The sequence below is a fragment of the Eleutherodactylus coqui genome, chromosome 7 (genome assembly GCF_035609145.1).
Source record: "Eleutherodactylus coqui strain aEleCoq1 chromosome 7, aEleCoq1.hap1, whole genome shotgun sequence".
Lineage (NCBI taxonomy): Eukaryota > Metazoa > Chordata > Amphibia > Anura > Eleutherodactylidae > Eleutherodactylus > Eleutherodactylus coqui.
This window is the reverse complement of record NC_089843.1, coordinates 197,248,774-197,271,786: the sequence shown is the minus strand read 5'-3', so window position 1 is coordinate 197,271,786 and position 23,013 is coordinate 197,248,774. Positions and strand designations below refer to the sequence as shown.

Sequence of the window (23,013 nt, the reverse complement as noted above, 5' to 3'; positions counted from 1 at the left end):
CACACACACAGGCTGGTTGGAATGGCCTAGCATTATCCTGATCCGGAGGTGTAACTTGAAGCTGCAGGGCCCCAGTACAAAGTCTGGAACTGGGCCCCCAAACTATAAAGCTTCATTGATAGCATTGGTTTACAATGTGGGGAAGAGAGACTTTATGGGCCCCCTGGGGCTCCGGGCCCCCTGCACATACACCCATGACCCGAATACGTGGAGCATACAGACGCAGGCTGCCAGGATACGCTGTGCCTGCCCGATGTTTCCAACTTGGCTATTAGCGCAGCGGTAGGTACCAACTATAGAGTGCGGCTGCCATATGAACTGGTGTGTGTGTGTGTGTGTTGTTTTGCTTCCAGTTGGACCTGTGCTGTGCACACTCTGGCAGACGCAGCTGCTCAGTGGATACAATGTTGCGAGCAGACGGGCTGAGTGTCAATCAAAGTGCTTGGGTGGTGGTAGCAGCAGCCGCCGCCACAGCTGCGCTGCACCTCTTGCTCGTCGGTTTTGTTTTTCTGCTTTTGGAAACTGTTGTAGGAAAGGGGGTGCACCGGTCCTGGAGGTACTGCAATACCAGGTCAATGCGTGGAGTGGACAGAGCAAGCTCTTTTTCCAGCTCCCTGTTCTAAAAATCCATTTAATATATGGTCCCCAGATAGGGGACGTATCAGATATTAAACTGATAAGAACAGATTTTTTTTTTTAAGTTGACAAACCCTCCAAATGGGGGGCGTTTTTATTTGTACAACACATATTTACATAGACGACTTTAAAAATGTTTGTCAATAGTACATTAAAACATATTAATAACACATTAAAACATACCATTTAAAACATTTGTCTACGTATAATACATGTTAAAATACAGAACAAATTAAATATCACATAAAAGGGCACTTGGTGGCATCATATTATGGAGCTCCATTCTGCTAAAAGCCATTTTCTCGCTAAAACAGGAAAATTTTTCTTGTCTACTAAAAAGTATTGGTGCATCTCATTAAGAGTAATTGATAAAATGTCCTTCACAGATAAAACTTCATGTTTAAAAACTAAAATGTTTCTGGTTTTCCACAGAGCTGCTTTGACCGAGTTGACCATCTTCCATGCCATAATTCTTTGAGTCTGTGTGGGGCATTCCAGGCATCCATATAAAACGGCATCCAATGTCAGTCTCTTAAGTCCTGTGATCTTTATCATAAGCGGTGATATCTTAATCCATACTTTCTTTGCCATAAAACAAGTCCATATAAGATGTAGTGTTGTCTCTTCTCCTGGGCATCCGGGTCTTGGGCATGCGGCAGTGTTGGTCAAACCTCTACGATGCTGGAATGCCCGGCATGGAAGACAGTCATGGACGCAGCTCCAGGCCAGATCTTTCTGTGAATTAAAAAGATAATGATTAACCATCATCCAGGTCTCTTTACTATTTTTTTCGTTAAAATTACTGACTTGTACATAAAAACCACTTTCTTTTATGGTTTTTAAAATGACTTTACTATTCATTAAAATTTGCACGTTTTTGCCAGTAAAATCATATAAAATCACTATTTTTTCTAAAATCTTATACTCACGGGGCAAGTTAAAAGAGTAAGGGGAATTTAAAACTGTGTGGAACCATCCATTCCTCCTCATAAAATAGCCAGTGTTGTATCGTAAAAAATAAGACCAATAGTGATTTTTAAAAAGAGCACCAATACACATACTAAAATACTTCGTATATAAAAAGGCTTTAAAATCAGGGAAATCTTTTCCTCCCATCTCCTTCGGCTTCATTACGATTTCCCTGCTTAATTTCTCCATCTTGGAGCTCCATAAAAATGTGAAGCATGCCTTAACAATTTTATTAAAAACTCTGCCAGGAGGGGGAAACACCAAGCTTAAATACAGTAAAATGGGTAAAATCACTGACTTTGTGATTAAAACCCTCCCCTCCATGGTCAGCTGCCGCATGCTCCACATACAGATTTTCTTATTGACTTTCTGTGCCACCAAGTCCCAACTATTAAGACCTCTGTTGTCCTCGTTGAAGGAGACACCTAAAATTTGCACTGAGTCGGACACAGGAATGGGGACATCTGACAAGGGCAGGTCCCCGATGTTTAAAATACTACTCTTGTTAAAATTTACCTTAAAACCCGAGGCGCAGCAATAAAACTCAATTTGCCTTGATGCTCTCTGGATTGACAGGGTGTCCCTTCCGAGAATTGCCACGTCGTCCATGTACCCCACTACTTTAGCCTCGATCCCCCCCCCCCCCCTCCGGGCAGGGGGATCCCTCGGATCAGCTTGTCACGTCGGATTGTACATAAAAGAGGCTCTAGGGCGCAGATAAAAAGTAGTGGGGACAAGGGACACCCCTGCTTCACCCCGGAATTTAAAAGCACTTCCTGTGTCCTAAAACCATTGACTAAAATTCTGCTTGTGCAATTGTTGTAAAACGCTTTAAGAGACAATAAAAAACCTTCCGGTATACCCATTCTCTCTAAAACCTTAAAAAGATAAAAATGTGACACCCGATCAAAGGCTTTTTCAAAGTCTATAGTTAAAATTGCCATTTGACCTTTTCTTGACTTGGTGTCACTTATGCAGTCCTTTATGAGGTTAAGATTCTCCCATATTGCCCTCCCGGGCACCCCACAGACCTGGTTGGGGTGTACAATTTTGCTTACTACGGTCTTTAGTCTGTTCGCACATATTTTGGCCATTATTTTGTAGTCACTGTTCAGAAGGGTGATCGGTCTCCAGTTCTTGATGTCTGTCTTGTCTCCTTTCTTGTATAAAAGAGACACGTCACCCTTCTTCCAGGACCCCGGGAGGGCTTTCGACATAAAAACTTCAGTAAAAAGGGAGAAGAGGTCATCCTTAAAAATACCAAAAAAGGTGACATAAAACTCTATGGGTATACCATCGGGCCCAGGCACCTTACCTGGTTTAAAACTCTTAATAGTCTCTAAAATCTCCTGTTCTGTGATGTCCCTTAATAAAATCTCACGAGAACCAGGATCTAAAACGTCAGTGATCTCCTTCAACGAGTCATTCATAAAATCACTGTCAACAGGTTTAGTATTAAAAAGATCCGCATAAAACTCATACACTTTCTTTAAAATACCCTGTATGTCCTTGGTGCCACCGAGATCATCGAGGACTGTCCGCTTGTCTCTTATCTTCTTGAAGAAGTACCTGGAGCAGGTTTCATTTTCCTCCAGATGTTGTACTTTAGAGCGGAAGATTATTTCTTTTCCCCTCTGCTCCAGGCACCGGGCGATCTCTTTCTTCACCTCGATGATCTCGTGGTCCACCTCTATATCATGTTCACGGAACTTATACAGGGTTTGCAGGCGAGTGTTCAGGTTGGAATAAAATGTACGTTTTTCTTTAGCCTTGGCGATCCCAACCTTGATAAAAAAGTTTTTAATTTTTTGCTTCATCATCTCCCACCACTGGCTGGTGGGAGTGTTGGGATCTTTCACTCGCCTGCAGTCTTTATAAAAAGTGATAAAATCGGATAAAACCTGCGGATCTTCTAAAAGGGACACATTAAATTTCCAGGCATTTTTACCGGATTTCCTCTTTAAAACGGTATCAACTTTAAAATATAAAAGCTTATGATCCGAGAAAACATTGGTAAAAGAATCACATCTAAAAGGCAGTACTTGATAAGAACAGAACATAAAATCTATCCTGGAGCTGCAGATCTTGTTGCTCCAGGTGACGCCGGCTTCCTCTGATGCGTTGGGATTGCATTTCTTAAAAGCATCAGTGAGCTTGGCGTCTAAAATCAGATTTTTTAACATAGAAGAGGTCTTATCATAATTTCTGCTCACTGAGCTAGAAAGCCGGCGTTCCCCCTTTAAAATACAATTAAAATCCCCTGCTAAAATCAGGGGGTCAGAATCATTAATAAAAAGGGGTAAAATCTCTAGCATCTCTGCTCGCTCTTTCTTATCAGCTGATCCATAAAAGTTTAAAAACTGCCACTTTATACCATTGATAAAAGCCTTGACCAATAAAACTCTGCCTGGTAAAATTTCATTAATAACGTCAATTAAAACGTTCCCTTTAAAAAGAATGGCGACCCCCGCCGATCTGGTCTCGTTAGAGCCGGACCAGACCGACGGTCCATGTACCCAGTCATCTTGGTATTTTTTGTAGTTTGCTCTATGCGGGATGCCGCACTCCTGCAGGAAAAATACGGAGGCAGCAAAGATAGTCAGGTAGTTGAAGAGGGCGACCCTCCTCACGTGGCTCTCGATACTTCTGACATTAAAAGTGAGTCCCGACAGAGCAGCCATTGGAGACTAGGATATACGTGGGTCTTCAAAAGTCTCCGGGCAAGCCAAAGACCTCGCTAGCACTCTCACACCCCCCCGCATCCGAATCTATCGAGAACGGCGATGCTGGAGAGGAACCCACTCCACTTAGTGGACCCCCGACGGTGCCCGAGAGAGGGATTTGCGTTAGATCCCATACCGATTCTATTCCTTCCGGAAACTCCAAGGGGGCCAGCAGGCCGGCTCCCGTGCTTATTTCTGTTCCCTCCGCTGGGGTGGGTACTTGGCTCACTTGCGTTTCTGTGCCCTCGGAGGTGGCACCCCGCGCCCCCTCCTGGCCGGGAGGGGGAGGGGCCTTCTGGGATGACACAGCAGGGGGTACTTCCCCCGGGTCCTCCAACTTCGTCGGGATCTCCGGGGTTCCCCCCTGCACCACCTCCGAATAAAGCTTGCCTCCTGAGCCTTTCCGCCGTTTCTGCGTTGCGGCCGCTGTGCCCCCTGGGTCCTCCACCTCGGGCACCGCTTGAGCGGGCATCTTCGGAGGGCCTGGACCGGCTTCCCCGGCCCTACTACCTCTACCGGTTTCCCGGGAGGGAGAGCCTGTCCGCCGGTCACTCACCCTCCTTTTGATGCTCCGCTGCTCCTTACCACTCTGGGGGGGTCCACTGGAGACCTCCATCTCCTCAGGTTCCTCTCCCTGGGGGGGTGCTGCTTGGTCATCTGGCTGCCCTGGCTGCTCTTTGGGTCCGGGTCGCCCTTGCTGCTCCGTCTTCTGTGCTCTGTGGGGGCAAAACGTGTAGAGGTGACCAACACTGCCGCAAAAATAACATCCTTTCCCTTTCTGACATTGACTAGTTTCGTGATCCGTGCCCCCACACTTCTTACAGGTGCTCGCACAGGAATCCTTATGGTGACCGTATTGTGAACAAATCCTGCAGAAGTCGGGCATTCCCGCAAAGTACAGGTCGCCATTCACTTTGCCCAATTTAAAACGCGCTGGCGGCAAGATCACTCCCCCCGGCTTACTGGGGTCACTTACACACGTGGCCTGGAAACGCCACTTCGAGGTCCAGATGCCAAACTCGTTCATAATCTTTCCCATACATCTGACGGATTTAAAATAGCGTAATAGGAAATCCTCAACCTCTTTAACGTCAATGTAGGGTGAATACATCTTAATCACCACGAGTTTGGTTATGTCGAGGACGTGCTCGACCAGCAAGACACCCTCAAGCTTCGGATCTTTTTTGTTTGGTATGGCTGCAACCAGATCACGAAAGATGCCCGTCTCAGTTAGGGTGACGTCATAGATCCGTCGCTTGGGGTAGTCTTGGATCGCTAGAATCTCACGTTTTTGCACATTAAACACTCCTTGCAGCACGTCCTCGACCACATACCTCAGGCCACGTGTATCCGCACTATTGGTAAAAGAGACACGTACGGTGTTCTTTATCCGCGCATAAGCCGGTATTTCGGTTGGGTTTTCACCCATGTTGTGGATATAGTGTCACAAACCGCTTTGTGACGCCTAGGAATAAGTGCCCTCCTCTGGCCCGGAGACCAGAAGAGGCAGGGGGATCGCGACTCGTTTACTCTGGGACTAATCCCTCTCCCTAATGGCAGCAGGCGGGTGAAGCCCACCGAAGTGGGCGATCCCGCCAGGCAAAGGAGAGGGGTACCCGAGTTACCTTCCGGCTAAGACTTCCTGTACCGGGTACACTTGGTCTTAGCCAAAAGGCCGAGAAGCGATAACCCGAAATGGGTTTCACCTGTAGCCCGGCCCGCCCAACTCCACTTCCAAGGCTTGAGGCAACACGCTCAGCCAGCACTCTGGGCGCACCCACAATGCACCCAGGCAGCTGGGAGAGTTTGTAAAACTTTCCATAGCCCCGCCCCACGCCCTCTCAACCGCGCCCAGCCTCACACCCTCAGTCCTTCCTCTTGCACCGTGCTCACGCATCCTAGGCTTGCTTGCAGAGCCTGCTGCTGCTGCTGCTACTGCAGGACTCGTCAGCTCCCTACAAAGGATGGTTAAGCCGGCGATGACACTAGAAGCAAGCACTAGTTTGTCTCTGAAGGTGCGTCGGTCGGTCGGTTGGAGGGATCTCTTCGGCCGGCCGCATTTCGAGTGGGGACGGATGGAAACTTTTTACCTAAAATAAGGGAAATTGGCTTCGGCCCCGTAGGGCTTTATTGCCTTCCCCTGGGCCAGCATTAGTAGACCCTAGTAAGGAGAATATTAGAGCGGCATGGTCATCCGAAGAACTTAAAAACATACAGCAGGCCTTTTTTGCCCGCCATACATACATAACTACAGATTTTATATTTTTTTTTACATATATACATTATATATATACACATTATATTTATATACACATTATATATATATATATATATATATATATATATATATATATATATACATACACACACACACACACACAATCTTAAATCTATCTTTAATCTATATCTACAAAATCTGTAATTTAGAAAAAATCCATATCTATATTCTACATAATTAATAAAGATAGATAGATAGATAGATAGATAGATAGATAGATAGATAGATAGATAGATAGACTCACATACATACATACATACATACATACTGTATGCAATTGAGCCAGGTGTTTGGAAGGCTGACAATGTCACTCCTTTGTGATGTCATGAGCCAGGTGTATGGCAGGCTGATGTCACTCCATTGTGATGTCATCAATTTAGAAGCATTAATACCGGGCTTGGCAGCCATTTTAGTCAGTCTCTGCTGCAGCTGGGAGACGGGAGATGGTCTTTATTTCCACCAAGAAGCTGCAGAACTACCGGTAACTGCATCATTTTTATTTTATTCAATATAGGTTTTATTGGTTTCATGGAGGGGGGGAAACTTTTGCCTTATCTCAAAGCAATGTAAAAATAACTTTGACAATGAAACTTAATAAATCAATTTCGAGTTGAACTATATCATGTTTGTCTGTGATATTTTATAAGGTCCACAAACAGGGGAATGAGGGGAGGGTAAGGGGGGGGAATGGTAAGGGAGGGTAGGTATCTATGACACGGGAGAAAGAGAAAATAAAACAAAAAGGGGGGGGGGCTCCGGAATTGTTGTTTCTCTTTACGATTGTGGTTTAAACGTGTTACTCACATGTCTCTGTCTGTAACCACTTGGTAAATAGGGGTGAGCTCCAGGCATCTATCCATATCGCCCAGGTGTGATCCAATTTATCATAGCCTGACGGCTCATCTAGAAGCCTCATTCTCTCCATACGCTCTATTTCGTGGATCATTGTTATTTTTAGTGGAGTGCATTTTTTATGCAGCACACAAGGGGGAGACAGCGGCCTACCAAAATCTAGTTGGCTGCTGCTGTGGCTTTCTTTTTTTAAAAAAAAGGTAGGTTCCGTTCTTCCATGGTGAGGAATAGGCAGGGAGGTTCCGTTTTTGCCAGCTGGGGAATGCTTATAGGCAAGGCCTTATCCCTGGTGGTGCATGTAACGTCAGACCACGTTTTAGACATGCAGCAGCAGCATTCAGTCAGTGGCTGACAAACGAGCTCCATGCAAGTTTACATTAAACAGACACATTTCTTTCTTTACTGTATTGACTGCGGTCTGTAATCGAGCGGTTGAACTGTTTCTGTGTCCATGCATTGAATAAAGCAATACATCCTTGTAAAGTAGACGTCCGTTCGTTGGAGTTCTTTGCTCCCCGAGTGTTGCTCCATCTCTAAACGTTGGCCTGGATCTTCATGGACGAATACTGCCCATCCCACGTGGAGCGTGTATCTCAGCCCGCGTGGAGTGCTGCAGTCCAATGAGGTATTCCGTGCTACATAGCAAGCCTTGGGCCTGTGTGATTGGGGGTCCGCTGCTGTCTGTCCACTCTGAAGCGCGCATCCGGGGCCGGACGCTTTTCGACTACCAGCGACTGCAGGTCACACACACAGGCTGGTTGGAATGGCCTAGCATTATCCTGATCCGGAGGTGTAACTTGAAGCTGCGGGGCCCCAGTACAAAGTCTGGAACTGGGCCCCCAAACTATAAAGCTTCATTGATAGCATTGGTTTACAATGTGGGGAAGAGAGACTTTATGGGCCCCCTGGGGCTCCGGGCCCCCTGCACATACACCCATGACCCGAATACGTGGAGCATACAGACACAGGCTGCCAGGATACGCTGTGCCTGCCCGATGTTTCCAACTTGGCTATTAGCGCAGCGGTAGGTACGAACTATAGAGTGCGGCTGCCATATGAACTGGTGTGTGTGTGTGTGTGTGTGTTGTTTTGCTTCCAGTTGGACCTGTGCTGTGCACACTCTGGCAGACGCAGCTGCTCAGTGGATACAATGTTGCGAGCAGACGGGCTGAGTGTCAATCAAAGTGCTTGGGTGGTGGTAGCAGCAGCCGCCGCCACAGCTGCGCTGCACCTCTTGCTCGTCGGTTTTGTTTTTCTGCTTTTGGAAACTGTTGTAGGAAAGGGGGTGCACCGGTCCTGGAGGTACTGCAATACCAGGTCAATGCGTGGAGTGGACAGAGCAAGCTCTTTTTCCAGCTCCCTGTTCTAAAAATCCATTTAATATATGGTCCCCAGATAGGGGACGTATCAGATATTAAACTGATAAGAACAGATTTTTTTTTTTTTTTTTTTATTGTAAAATAAACTATTTGCACAAACAGGTTATTCAATCATTGTAAATCTGCAAATTACACTCAAATCACACAATAAAGAAGAATACTTATAACTTTACAAGGTGTTTCCATTTCTTGAATTTCCAGATCCCTTCGGCATCAGCTACTCCTCGCTTCTTTTTATCATATAAGTAACACAGGTAAAGACGACTCAGGATCAGTCTGACACAATCATCTTCCTCCCAGCATTCCCTTTTATACACATAGATGTTTCGTGCGTCCCAGAGTACCTCTTTAATACATAGCATTAATAACCATAAAACATGACTTTTGTCTTTATTTGTAACTCCGATACCAAAAAGCACAAAGGCAAATGATAAGTATGTGAGCCCTGTGAGCTCTTTTATCAGGGCTTTCAACTTTCCCAACACTCGTTGTGCGAACCCGCAGTTCCAGAAGACATGTAGGATACTCTCTATCCCTCCACAGCGCTGCCGTGGGCATGCTTCGCTGCGCACCAGGTCCCTCTTTTTCTGGACCTCTCTCACAGGTAAGGCCCCTTGCATACTTAACCACATGGTGTCCTTTTGTCTGTTTGTCCCCGTCCTCCCGAGAGAGGTTACCCCAGACTCTTTCTGCCTCTACATGTGTCAGTAAGTCAATGTCTTCTGCCAGTTCTCCTCTCTTACAGATTTGTAGCACCTTCTTTTTGTTTCTAAGCTCATTTTTGTTCAGACCAGTCAAATCATTCTCTTTCACAAACTTTTCCATTCGCACATACCAGTCTGGACAAGTAAACGCCACCGGCTGTGTCAGCCTCCTCTCACACCATTGTAACCTGCAGAGCAGCCATCCCCCAATGTATTTGATCATGAACGCCACTTTAGTATCCCCTTGGATGAGTCTGAGTACGGTCATCATAAAGTTAATCGCCAAATACAGTTGGACATCCGGGAAGCCTAAGCCACCGTTTTGTCTGGACTTTACCACTGTGGTTCTTTTCACTCTCTCCATTTTGACCCCCCATAGAAAGAGGAACAGGACTCTATTTATTTTCCTGAGCTCCATGTAGCTTGGTGGGAAAATGTTAGCTATGTAGAGCAGCATTGGTAAGATGACACATTTGATGATGAGTGTTTTACCTGTGAAGGTTAGCTCTCGCAGTTTCCAGAAGTCCAATTTTCTGTTTATTTTGTCTCTTACTTCTTCCCAATTCTCATGGCCATTCAAGCGTTCTTCAAACTTTATGCCTAATACTTTTATACTGTTGACCACTTTCACTCCCACATCTGCCACTTCACACTTTCCTCCAAAGCACTTCACCTCACATTTGTCCCAATTCACGCGGAAGGCTGATGCCCCACAGAAGATGTTTGTATGCAGTTTAGCTCTGGTCAGCTCTGCTTTATGCTCAGTCACTATGCAGACGTCATCCATGTAACCAAGAGCCTTCACAGCCTTCCCTCCACTGCCCGGTACCATCATTCCTCTCATAAACTTATCTCTCCGTAACATACAGAACAAGGGTTCCATAGCACAAATAAATACTAACGGGGATAACGGGCAGCCTTGTCTGACTCCCGAACAGACTCTAATCCTGTTAGTTACAAAGCCACTGAGTAGAATTTGGCTTCCAATCCCATCATAGAGGCTTCTAATAGCTCTTAAGAAACTAGATGGGAAACCCATCCTATCTAACACATTAAACAGAAAGGCATGAGAAAGCCGGTCAAAGGCTTTCTCAAAATCTAAGGAGAGAACCATCACATTCCTGTCCCTCTGCATCCCATCCCAGAGGACATCTCGGAGCAGGCTTAGGTTACCTGCAATGGAGCGCTCAGGCACACCACATACCTGATCCTCCTGAACTACCTGGGCTATCACCCTACTCATGCGACTGGCAAGCAACTTGGCGTACCCCTTGTAGTCCACATTAAGCAGGGTGATAGGCCTCCAATTACGCAAGTCTGATTTATCTCCTTTTTTAAAGATTAATACCACTAATCCCTCTTTCATACTTGACCCTATGTTACCTTCCCTCCACATCCACTGGTACAACTGCAGTATATCACTACCAACAATAGGCCAGAAGAACAAATAAAATTCCATCGGTAATCCATCCATCCCTGGGGTTTTATTCCGTGTCATGCTCTCAAATACCTTTCTCACCTCATCCTCTGTTATATCCCTCACCAAAGGTGGTATATCCTCTTCTGCGATCCTGTCCGTAAGGGATCCGATCACCTCCCTCTCTAGACTTGCATCTCTCATCTTTTCACTATACAAGTCTCTATAGAAATCCTCAATTGCCTCTGCTACCTCCTCTCCCTTCAGCTCTTTCCCATCCATGTCCCTCACCACACTCACATCCGTTTTACTTTTAACTAACTTTTTAAAGAAAAACCGTGAACAACATTCATCCTTCTCCATTGTGTCCAACTTGGCCTGGAATATGATTTGCTTCCCTCTCTCCCGCAGACATTCATTCACCTTCTTCCTGGCATCACACAGCTCCTCATCCACATTCACACCGGCTTCTCTTAGTTTATGCAGGACATTCAGTTTAGCATTCACTCTCGCATACATCTCTCTCTTCCTCGCAGCCACCCTGTAGCCTCTTTTCCTGAAGAAGACCCCAATCTTTCCTTTCACCCACTCCCACCAGGCCATGACACTCCCAAAGTCATTCTTCATTCTCTGCCATTCCTCATACACCTTCCTGAAGTCCTCATACACACTCTCATCCTCCAGCAGGCTCACATTCATTTTCCATACACCTCTCCCATACCGCACGACATCCTCTAACTCACACACACACTTCAGGCACTCATGGTCTGAAAAATTAACCCTCACCTGGCTGTAACTTTTAACATTAACAGTTTTAGAAACAAAGATGTAGTCTAAACGAGCGTGCACCCCGCCCCTGTCCGCATGATACGTGTCAGGTACGGGCTTCACCTTTGCTAATGCTACTACATCTAATAACTGGAGGTCAGATGTCATCTGGTTGAGCTGTTTGGCTGTCACATCCATTTTTTCTCCTTGGAGGTGACAGTTCAAATCCCCCAACAAAAAAACTGGCAAACGGCCTGGTAGGAACAACTTTAGTTTTTCAAACAGCTCCTTGCGCTCGTTCTTATCTGGAGGGGCGTACACATTTATAACCCTGAATCGCACATTTCGGAATGTGACATAAGCCAGAAGACATCTGCCCTCCTCTATGACAACATATTCATCTATAACATAACTCTTGTTTGTAAACAAAATCCCCACGCCATCATTTTTGTTTTTTGTGGATGTTGACCACAGCGACTGGCCGTGCGGCCATTCCGAAGCTTTAGGTATAGAGGTCAAACCGCACTCCTGCAGGCAGAGAATGTCAGCAGACCGTGTGGACAGGTGCTCTAAAATAGCCGCACGTCTAGCTCTGCTACATATAACCCTTACATTTAGGGATAAAACTGATGAAATGAATGGTTATGAGGATAAAAACAATAACAGGAAAAACAACCAACATTACAATACTTTCAGACATTAGGCATTTGCAAGGCACCAACAAACTGCTCAATTGCGTCGGTGTCCAAAAATGGGGAGGATGCCCCACTGCTGGGGGACAGCATGTCCTCCTCTAAGTCTGCCAGCACCTCAAAAGCATTGGTGCTTAAACAAACAGGGGGGCTGGCTGGGCTTTGGGCACAAGGTATGGAGCCCTCAGAGGAGTTTGTAGCACTAGGTGCAGTTTTCATCCTTTTAGATTTGCTTCTTTGCACCAACGCCCAAGAGTCCTCCTCCCCCTCCTGCCTCTTAGGTGCAAGTCCTGGCATAATGCCAGCAGTAGGGGAGCACACAGTTCCTGGAATCACAGAGTTTGTAGAGGAAGGCAAAGACAGTTCCATACTCACAGTACCTGTGTCAGGGATGATGGTGGTGCTGTCATCTGTATCCTCATCATGCTGGGGTCGGGCAGCTGCAGACACTTGTAGCTGGGAGGCCGTGGCTGCCTGATGATCAGCTGTAGTAACTCCCAGGGGGGCAGCAGGGGGGGCACTCTGTGCAGCAGGCTCAACGCTGGAGACCTCAGAGGGCAAACTCTGAGGTACAGGAACTCCCATCGGGTTTACCTCTGCTGCGGTTGCTGTTGTAATCCCTGGCTGTTCTGGCTGGAGTCCTGAGGTGGACGCTTGATTTTGTGCAGTGGTCTGAAACAGTGGCGGCAAGCGACTGACGGCCTCATCCATAGGCATTAAATCTTCTGGTTCATTAACCCCAGTGTCCAGACCACTTTCAAAGAAAACAGGTCCTCTTCCAGTGCGAGCCGCATCAGCATAACTGCGGCTCGTCATTAGTCCCTTGGGGCAGTTCCTTGCCAAGTGTAAAATAGAGCCACACAGGTCACATTTGCGAGGCTTAGGGCACTGTCCAGCCTCATGGCCATGTACTCCACAATTCCTGCAGCAGCGGCCATTAGGACAGAAGTCTTGTGTGTGTCCAAACTGCAAACACAGCCTGCAGTAGCGGGGCTGGCCTGGGTAGGTCAAGTATCCCCTGTTGCCTCCCAGGGAGAAGGAGGATGGTGGGTGCTTTACTCCTCCGATGCCATTAGGGTCTGTGCGAAAGCGCACCCAGAAACGCAGCTTGCCATTAGGGATCCCAAAAGCATTCTTCAGCTTCACTCCTCCACGCACATTGCTGCAGTATCTCTGTAGGAACGCCACCACATGAGAGAGCTCAGTGAAGGGGTTAAATAGATGCAGAGTCACTGGCTTCTCATCCATCTGGAACAGTGGCAGCAGGATGAAGTCGCTCAGCTTCCCTTCTTCTTTCAGCAGCTTGCAGCGTTCAAAGATGTTCAGGCAGAAACTGTTTGTCTCAAAAGAGACATCAAACAGTCCTTTGCCGGTGTGGTCTTGCAGGCAGAAGATCTCAGCAGCTTTCAGCTTCAGTGCTTCAAAGAGGACTTCCTGGACGAAGGTTCCCAGCTCCACTCTTCTGCCGGAATCTGGCTTAACCAGAAAGCGGATGGTGTTCCGTATAGCCTGAGGCTCCATTTCACCACTCCAGACGATCCTCTTCTCCGATCCACATGTGATCTTAGCCAAAAGGCCGAGAAGCGATAACCCGAAATGGGTTTCACCTGTAGCCCGGCCCGCCCAACTCCACTTCCAAGGCTTGAGGCAACACGCTCAGCCAGCACTCTGGGCGCACCCACAATGCACCCAGGCAGCTGGGAGAGTTTGTAAAACTTTCCATAGCCCCGCCCCACGCCTTCTCACCCGCGCCCAGCCTCACACCCTCAGTCCTTCCTCTTGCACCGTGCTCACGCATCCTAGGCTTGCTTGCAGAGCCTGCTGCTGCTGCTGCTACTGCAGGACTCGTCAGCTCCCTACAAAGGATGGTTAAGCCGGCGATGACACTAGAAGCAAGCACTAGTTTGTCTCTGAAGGTGCGTCGGTCGGTCGGTTGGAGGGATCTCTTCGGCCGGCCGCATTTCGAGTGGGGACGGATGGAAACTTTTTACCTAAAATAAGGGAAATTGGCTTCGGCCCCATAGGGCTTTATTGCCTTCCCCTGGGCCAGCATTAGTAGACCCTAGTAAGGAGAATATTAGAGCGGCATGGTCATCCGAAGAACTTAAAAACATACAGCAGGCCTTTTTTGCCCGCCATACATACATAACTAGAGATTTTATTTTTTTTTTTACATATATACATTATATATATACACATTATATTTATATACACATTATATATATATATATATATATATACACACACACACACACACACACACACACACACACAATCTTAAATCTATCTTTAATCTATATCTACAAAATCTGTAATTTAGAAAAAATCCATATCTATATTCTACATAATTAATAAAGATAGATAGATAGATAGATAGATAGATAGACTCACATACATACATACATACATACATACTGTATGCAATTGAGCCAGGTGTTTGGAAGGCTGACAATGTCACTCCTTTGTGATGTCATGAGCCAGGTGTATGGCAGGCTGATGTCACTCCATTGTGATGTCATCAATTTAGAAGCATTAATACCGGGCTTGGCAGCCATTTTAGTCAGTCTCTGCTGCAGCTGGGAGACGGGAGATGGTCTTTATTTCCACCAAGAAGCTGCAGAACTACCGGTAACTGCATCATTTTTATTTTATTCAATATAGGTTTTATTGGTTTCATGGAGGGGGGGAAACTTTTGCCTTATCTCAAAGCAATGTAAAAATAACTTTGACAATGAAACTTAATAAATCAATTTCGAGTTGAACTATATCATGTTTGTCTGTGATATTTTATAAGGTCCACAAACAGGGGAATGAGGGGAGGGTAAGGGGGGGGAATGGTAAGGGAGGGTAGGTATCTATGACACGGGAGAAAGAGAAAATAAAACAAAAAGGGGGGGGGGCTCCGGAATTGTTGTTTCTCTTTACGATTGTGGTTTAAACGTGTTACTCACATGTCCCTGTCTGTAACCACTTGGTAAATAGGGGTGAGCTCCAGGCATCTATCCATATCGCCCAGGTGTGATCCAATTTATCATAGCCTGACGGCTCATCTAGAAGCCTCATTCTCTCCATACGCTCTATTTCGTGGATCATTGTTATTTTTAGTGGAGTGCATTTTTTATGCAGCACACAAGGGGGAGACAGCGGCCTACCAAAATCTAGTTGGCTGCTGCTGTGGCTTTCTTTTTTTAAAAAAAAGGTAGGTTCCGTTCTTCCATGGTGAGGAATAGGCAGGGAGGTTCCGTTTTTGCCAGCTGGGGAATGCTTATAGGCAAGGCCTTATCCCTGGTGGTGCATGTAACGTCAGACCACGTTTTAGACATGCAGCAGCAGCATTCAGTCAGTGGCTGACAAACGAGCTCTATGCAAGTTTACATTAAACAGACACATTTCTTTCTTTACTGTATTGACTGCGGTCTGTAATCGAGCGGTTGAACTGTTTCTGTGTCCATGCATTGAATAAAGCAATACATCCTTGTAAAGTAGACGTCCGTTCGTTGGAGTTCTTTGCTCCCCGAGTGTTGCTCCATCTCTAAACGTTGGCCTGGATCTTCATGGACGAATACTGCCCATCCCACGTGGAGCGTGTATCTCAGCCCGCGTGGAGTGCTGCAGTCCAATGAGGTATTCCGTGCTACATAGCAAGCCTTGGGCCTGTGTGATTGGGGGTCCGCTGCTGTCTGTCCACTCTGAAGCGCGCATCCGGGGCCGGACGCTTTTCGACTACCAGCGACTGGAGGTCACACACACAGGCTGGTTGGAATGGCCTAGCATTATCCTGATCCGGAGGTGTAACTTGAAGCTGCGGGGCCCCAGTACAAAGTCTGGAACTGGGCCCCCAAACTATAAAGCTTCATTGATAGCATTGGTTTACAATGTGGGGAAGAGAGACTTTATGGGCCCCCTGGGGCTCCGGGCCCCCTGCACATACACCCATGACCCGAATACGTGGAGCATACAGACACAGGCTGCCAGGATACGCTGTGCCTGCCCGATGTTTCCAACTTGGCTATTAGCGCAGCGGTAGGTACGAACTATAGAGTGCGGCTGCCATATGAACTGGTGTGTGTGTGTGTGTGTGTTGTTTTGCTTCCAGTTGGACCTGTGCTGTGCACACTCTGACAGACGCAGCTGCTCAGTGGATACAATGTTGCGAGCAGACGGGCTGAGTGTCAATCAAAGTGCTTGGGTGGTGGTAGCAGCAGCCGCCGCCACAGCTGCGCTGCACCTCTTGCTCGTCGGTTTTGTTTTTCTGCTTTTGGAAACTGTTGTAGGAAAGGGGGTGCACCGGTCCTGGAGGTACTGCAATACCAGGTCAATGCGTGGAGTGGACAGAGCAAGCTCTTTTTCCAGCTCCCTGTTCTAAAAATCCATTTAATATATGGTCCCCAGATAGGGGACGTATCAGATATTAAACTGATAAGAACAGATTTTTTTTTAAAGTTAACATCCCCATTGCTGGGGTGACTTTATTTTACACAAAGAGTTTTACAATCATCATCAAATAGAAACATTTCTGTGAACATCTGATCAAGATGCTTGAAAAAGGCCCCGCCGAGGGCTGAAACGCGTTGCAATAAAAACTCTACGAATTGGTGTAACCTTATACACCCCAATTCCATTCCTTCATCCCGTGAAGCGCTAGACTGGATAATTTTGCTCTAAAGTTTCTCCCACACTGGATTCCCTATTATTAGGGACCCCTGACATCCAAGCAGCTCTCCGTACCGGATTGGGAAGAAGGATTTATTGATCCACTACATCTACAGGCTACCCCGGAATTGGAGGTACTAGTGAGCTATCCCACCAGAGGGAAACTCACTAAGTACCGGGTAAGTCCTTTTATTTTACCTTATTTCACGATCATATTACCATATAGCACTGAAGGAGCGCTATTACTGATCCCGACACCTCTATTATAGTTTAAAACATAAAAATGCACTTACATATATACATAATGTGGATGACCGGCTCCCGTCCTGTTTCCTGAGCGGCGCCATCTTTGGGGGGTGGGATTCGTGACGCACGTGTTCGCGTCATCAAGGGGCGGGGTTACCAGCGCTCTTATACATGTCATTCAATTAAACGACTTACTGGCTGGGTGGTCTCCTTCTCCTAGTGGACCCGCCTCCATCCGGGGATCATGTGGGCACCCCGCATACGTCACTATAGAGGCCGTCCCGTAATCCCAGTCACGTGCTCGGGCCGCGGTCACGTGTCACTCTCTCTAGTTGCGGTCATGTGATGGATCTTGTGGCCTATGTGAATCTCAGTCTCCGTACTTATTACTTATTTCCCATCAGTCTCAATGATTATGGCTATATTCTATAGTGTATAGTTTGCCACATTTTCATTTATGGTAAAACTAGATGCCTTACAGTCTAGGTGAGCGCATAACGTCACCCACATTCAGTTCTTTCTTATAATATAAGTATTCCATATAACATATACATGTGTATATATAGTTGAAGCGGTGTAAATATATACTTATATGTAGAGATATGTGTGCGTATATATATATAAAATTGATGACTAAAAAACAATTCACTGTTATATCATATCACATATTCCCCTGGATAGGGGCTATTATAAACAGCATGCATGCTCATAGCTCATCCCCTAAGAGGAGTACATAAATAGATAAGGACTAGAGATGAGCAAATCTACTCGTTTCGAGTATTTACTCGATCGAGTACCGCGATTTTCGAGTACGTTAGTACTCGGGTGAAAAGATTCGGGGGGCGCCGGGGGGGTGGGGGGAGGCATGGTGGCGCGGGGAGTAGCAGCGGGGAACAGGGGGGAGCCCTCTCTCACTCTCCCCCCCCCCACTTCCCGCTGCAACCCCCCACTCACCCACGGCGCCCCTCGAATCTTTTCATCTGAGTACGGAAGTACTCGAAAATCGCGGTGCTCGGGCGAAAAAGGGGCGTGGCCGAGTAGGCTCGCTCATCTCTAATAACGATAGATATATAAACATGATTATGCTTTGTAATTCGGAACACATATGCATATATATATATATATACACTACCGTTCAAAAGTTTGGGGTCACCCAAACAATTTTGTGTTTTCCATGAAAAGTCACACTTATTCACCACCATGCGTTGTGAAATGAATAGACAATAGAGCCAAGACATTGACCAGGTTAGAAATAATGATTTGTATTTGAAATAACATTGTTTTTACATCAAACTTTGCTTTCGTCAAAGAATCCTCCTTTTGCAGCAATTACAGCATTGCACACCTTTGACATTCTAGCTGTTAATTTGTTGAGGTAAGCTTGAGAAATTGCACCCCACGCTTCTAGAAGCATCTCCCACAAGTTGGATTGGTTGGGTGGGCACTTCTGGCGTACCATACGGTCAAGCTGCTCCCACAACAGCTCAATGGGGTTCAGATCTGGTGACTGCGCTGGCCACTCCATTACCGATAGAATACCTGCTGCCTGCTTCTGCTGTAAATAGTTCTTGCACAATTTGGAGGTGTGTTTAGGGTCATTGTCCTGTTGTAGGATGAAATTGGTTCCAATCAAGCGCTGTCCACTGGGTATGGCATGGCGTTGCAAAATGGAGTGATAGCCTTCCTTATTCAGAATCCCTTTTACCCTGTACAAATCTCCCACCTTACCAGCACCAAAGCAACCCCAGACCATCACATTACCTCCACCATGCTTAACAGATGGCGTCAGGCATTCTTCCAGCATCTTTTCATTTGTTCTGCGTCTCACAAACGTTCTTCTTTGTGATCCAAACACCTCAAACTTGGATTCATCCGTCCACAACACTTTTTTTCCAGTCTTCCTCTGTCCAATGTCTGTGTTCTTTTGCCCATCTTAATCTTTTTCTTTTATTGGCCAGTCTCAGATATGGCTTTTTCTTTGCCACTCTGCCCTGAAGCCCAAAATCCCGCAGCCGCCTCTTCACTGTAGATGTTGACACTGGTGTTTTGCGGGTACTATTTAATGAAGATGCCAGTTGGGTACCTGTGAGGCGTCTGTTTCTCAAACTAGAGACTCTAATGTGCTTATCTTCTTGCTTAGTTGTGCAACGCGGCCTCCCACTTCTTTTTCTACTCTGGTTAGAGCCTGTTTGTGCTGTCCTCTGAAGGGAGTAGTACACACCGTTGTAGGAAATCTTCAATTTCTTAGCAATTTCTCGCATGGAATAGCCTTCATTTCTAAGAACAAGAATAGACTGTCGAGTTTCAGATGAAAGTTCTCTTTTTCTGGCCATTTTGAGCGTTTAATTGACCCCACAAATGTGATGCTCCAGAAACTCAATCTGCTCACAGGAAGGTCAGTTTTGTAGCTTCTGTAACGAGCTAGACTGTTTTCAGATGTGTGAACATGATTGCACAAGGGTTTTCTAATCATCAATTAGCCTTCTGAGCCAATGAGCAAACACATTGTACCATTAGAACACTGGAGTGATAGTTGCTGGAAATGGGCCTCTATACACCTTTGTAGATATTGCACAAAAAAACAGACATTTGCAGCTAGAATAGTCATTTACCACATTAGCAATGTATAGAGTGCATTTGTTTAAAGTTAGGACTAGTTTAAAGTTATCTTCATTGAAAAGTACAGTGCTTTTCCTTCAAAAATAAGGACATTTCAATGTGACCCCAAACTTTTGAACGGTAGTGTATATATATATATATATATATATGTATATGAATTGAGAATATCTAAAGTAAACATTTTTTACGTACTAATTAAAATTAGAAAATGCCCTTATGTCGAGATGTGTATACAATTAAAAATTATTTTCTAAAACCTCATTGAGGCCATTTGGAATCAGAGTTTTCATTTTGAAAATCCAAAACATCTCCCTCTTCTTAAGGAGGGAAAATGAACCTTTTTCTATTTTTTCCAGCGGTGTAATTTTGAGACACGAAAAATCTTTATTGTGGTGTTGGAGGAAGTGGCGTGAAACACTATGTTTCCAAAAACCTTTTGCTATATTATTTCTGTTTGTTAATTCGGATTCTCAATGGGTTGATTGTCCAACCCACATACCCCAGCCCACATGGGCATTCTAGCAGATAAATTACGTATTTCGTCCCGCAGTTCAGTAAACTTTTTATGTAATGTATAATGTACAGCACCTTAATCCCCAAAGTGCCGGCTGAACGCTGCCTGCCTCCTGAATCCCCACCGTACTGCAAAATGTAAGTACTGTACAGATGAGTACAGTACAGTAAAGAAACGTTTGCAAATAAATACTGCAGTCCTATGTCAAACTACAGATAACACAGTGATACGTACTGCTATAATGATGTCCCTGCAGTCCTCTGTTAAACCACAGATAACGCAGTGATACGTACTGCTATAATGATGTCCCTGCAGTCCTATGTTAAAGCACTGTATGCTAAATGTCCAAAAAACAGTTAAATGTTAATTTATTCTTTAAATTGTGTTTCATATTCATTCAGTATTGTTATTGTTTTTGGTATTAAAGACCAGAGATTTTCTCTATTAAATGGGGGTTGTTTTTTGGGTTTTTTTGGAACGTCTAGAACCAATTAATTGGATTTACATTAATTCCTATGGAAATAATGTCCTCAACTAACATTGATTTCTACTAAAGTCCATTGCTTCCGGACGGATTAATGACGTTAGTTGAGGTTCTACTGTACATCCATCATGTGAAATTCATGTCATAAAATGCATATTTTGCTCAACTGATGATTTTAATATTTATAACATTTATTTAATAGAAAACCTCTTGGTTTTTGTAACATTGATTTTATTGATGCATACAATTGTAATATTGATGAACTTTCTATTTTTAACCTTAAATTTTTTAACTTTTTCCTCCCCCTTTTTCTTCCCTCCTTTTACCCTTGTATTATCATGTGTATTCCTGATTTCTATGTTCACCATTCTACATACCTGTTAGTTTATGTTCACATTTAGTTGTATTGTGCTTGAGAAAGGAGCGTGAGAGCTCTGAAACGCATTGCACTACTTTGTCCTGTTCAATAAAGCTCCACTTTTTCAAGTCATTACTAGAGATGAGCGAGCACCAAAATGCTCGGGTGCTCGTTACTCGGGACGAAATTATCGCGATGCTCGAGGGTTCGTTTCGAGTAACGAACCCCATTGAAGTCAATGGGCGACCCGAGCATTTTTGTATTTCGCTGATGCTCGCTAAGGTTTTCATGTGTGAAAATCTGGGCAATTCAAGAAAGTGATGGGAACGACACAGCAACAGATAGGGCAGGCGAGGGGCTACATGCTGGGCTGCATCTCAAGTTCACAGGTCCCACTATTAAGCCACAATACCAGCAAGAGTGGGGCCCCCCCTCCCAACAACTTTTACTTCTGAAAAGCCCTCATTAGCATGGCATACCTTAGCTAAGCACCACACTACCTCCAACAAAGCACAATCACTGCCTGCATGACACTCCGCTGCCACTTCTCCTGGGTTACATGCTGCCCAACCCCCCCCCCCCCCCCCGCACGACAGTGTCCACAGCGTACACCAAATTGTCCCTGCCCAGCCTTCAGCTGCCCTCATGCCACGCCACCCTCATGTCTTTTTATAAGTGCGTCTGCCACAGGAAAAGCAGGCACACACTGCAGAGGGTTGGCATGGCTAGGCAGCGACCCCCCCCCATAAAAGGGGCGGGCCGATAGTCCACAATGCTGTACAGAAGCAATGAGAAATCCAATCCTGTGCCACCTCCATCTGGAGCTGCACACGTGGGCATAGCAATGGGGAACCTATGTGCCACACACTATTCATTCTGTCAAGTTGTCTGCATGCCCCAGTCAGACCGCGGTTTTTTATAAATAGTCACAACCAGGTCCAACTCCGCAATGGGAATTATGTGTGCACCCACAGCATGGGTGGCTCCCTGGAACCCACCGGCGGTACATAAAAATATCCCATTGCATTGCCCATCACAGCTGAGGTAATGTCGTGCTTAATACAGGTGGGCTTCGGCCCACACTGCATGCCCCAGTCTGACTGGGGTTCTTTACAAGTGGACAGATGTAGGTTAAACTCCGTGTGCACCTACAGCATGGGTGGCTCCATGGAACCCACCGGTGGTACATAAAAATATCCCATTGCAGTGCCCTACTCAGCAGAGCTAACGTCAGATACAATACAGGTGGGCTTCGGCCCACACTGCATGCCCCAGTCAGACTGGTAATATGTACCTTAACAGTAACCTCGTTGGTGGTAATGTGATGGTGACTGCGGACCTGGTAGCGCGGTTTTATGTAGTTGGTTTTCGGAATGTGGCCAGGATTAAGTGGGCCGTGGCGGGGGGATGGTGGTGGTGCTCTCTTGTTGTGTCGTTAAAGGTGAAATTCTTGGACTGCCACTAGACGGACCAATGCAAAGGTATTTGCCAAGAATGTTTTCATTGTTGGAGGAGGAGGGGATGTTTTGGAGGCACTATGTGTCCTCTACACGTGTCCATGGTTATATGCACCTTAACAGTAACAGCGTTGGTGGGAAATGGCCTCGCCGCCATCATGTCTTTGTGAAGCCTCTGTTTCCACACCCCAGTGACATACCATTAGCAGCGGTATAGGCAGAGCCCAGAATTATTAACATTTCAGCGGTAGCATTAGGGACAGG

General features: G+C 45.8%; 2 non-coding genes and 1 pseudogene across 2 annotated transcripts; all 3 read right to left on the bottom strand.

Annotated features, from left to right (window-relative positions):
- Positions 1–534: 534 nt before the first annotated feature.
- On the bottom strand, positions 535–724 carry LOC136573880 (U2 spliceosomal RNA). The gene has a single exon (XR_010786095.1). It is a non-coding gene; the product is annotated as a U2 spliceosomal RNA (small nuclear RNA).
- An 8,014-nt stretch (positions 725–8,738) lies between these two features.
- LOC136573948 (U2 spliceosomal RNA) lies at positions 8,739–8,927 on the bottom strand. Its single transcript, XR_010786148.1, has one exon. It is a non-coding gene; the product is annotated as a U2 spliceosomal RNA (small nuclear RNA).
- Positions 8,928–16,695: 7,768 nt separating this feature from the next.
- LOC136573998 (U2 spliceosomal RNA) lies at positions 16,696–16,865 on the bottom strand (annotated as a pseudogene).
- Between the last annotated feature and the right edge of the window lie 6,148 nt (positions 16,866–23,013).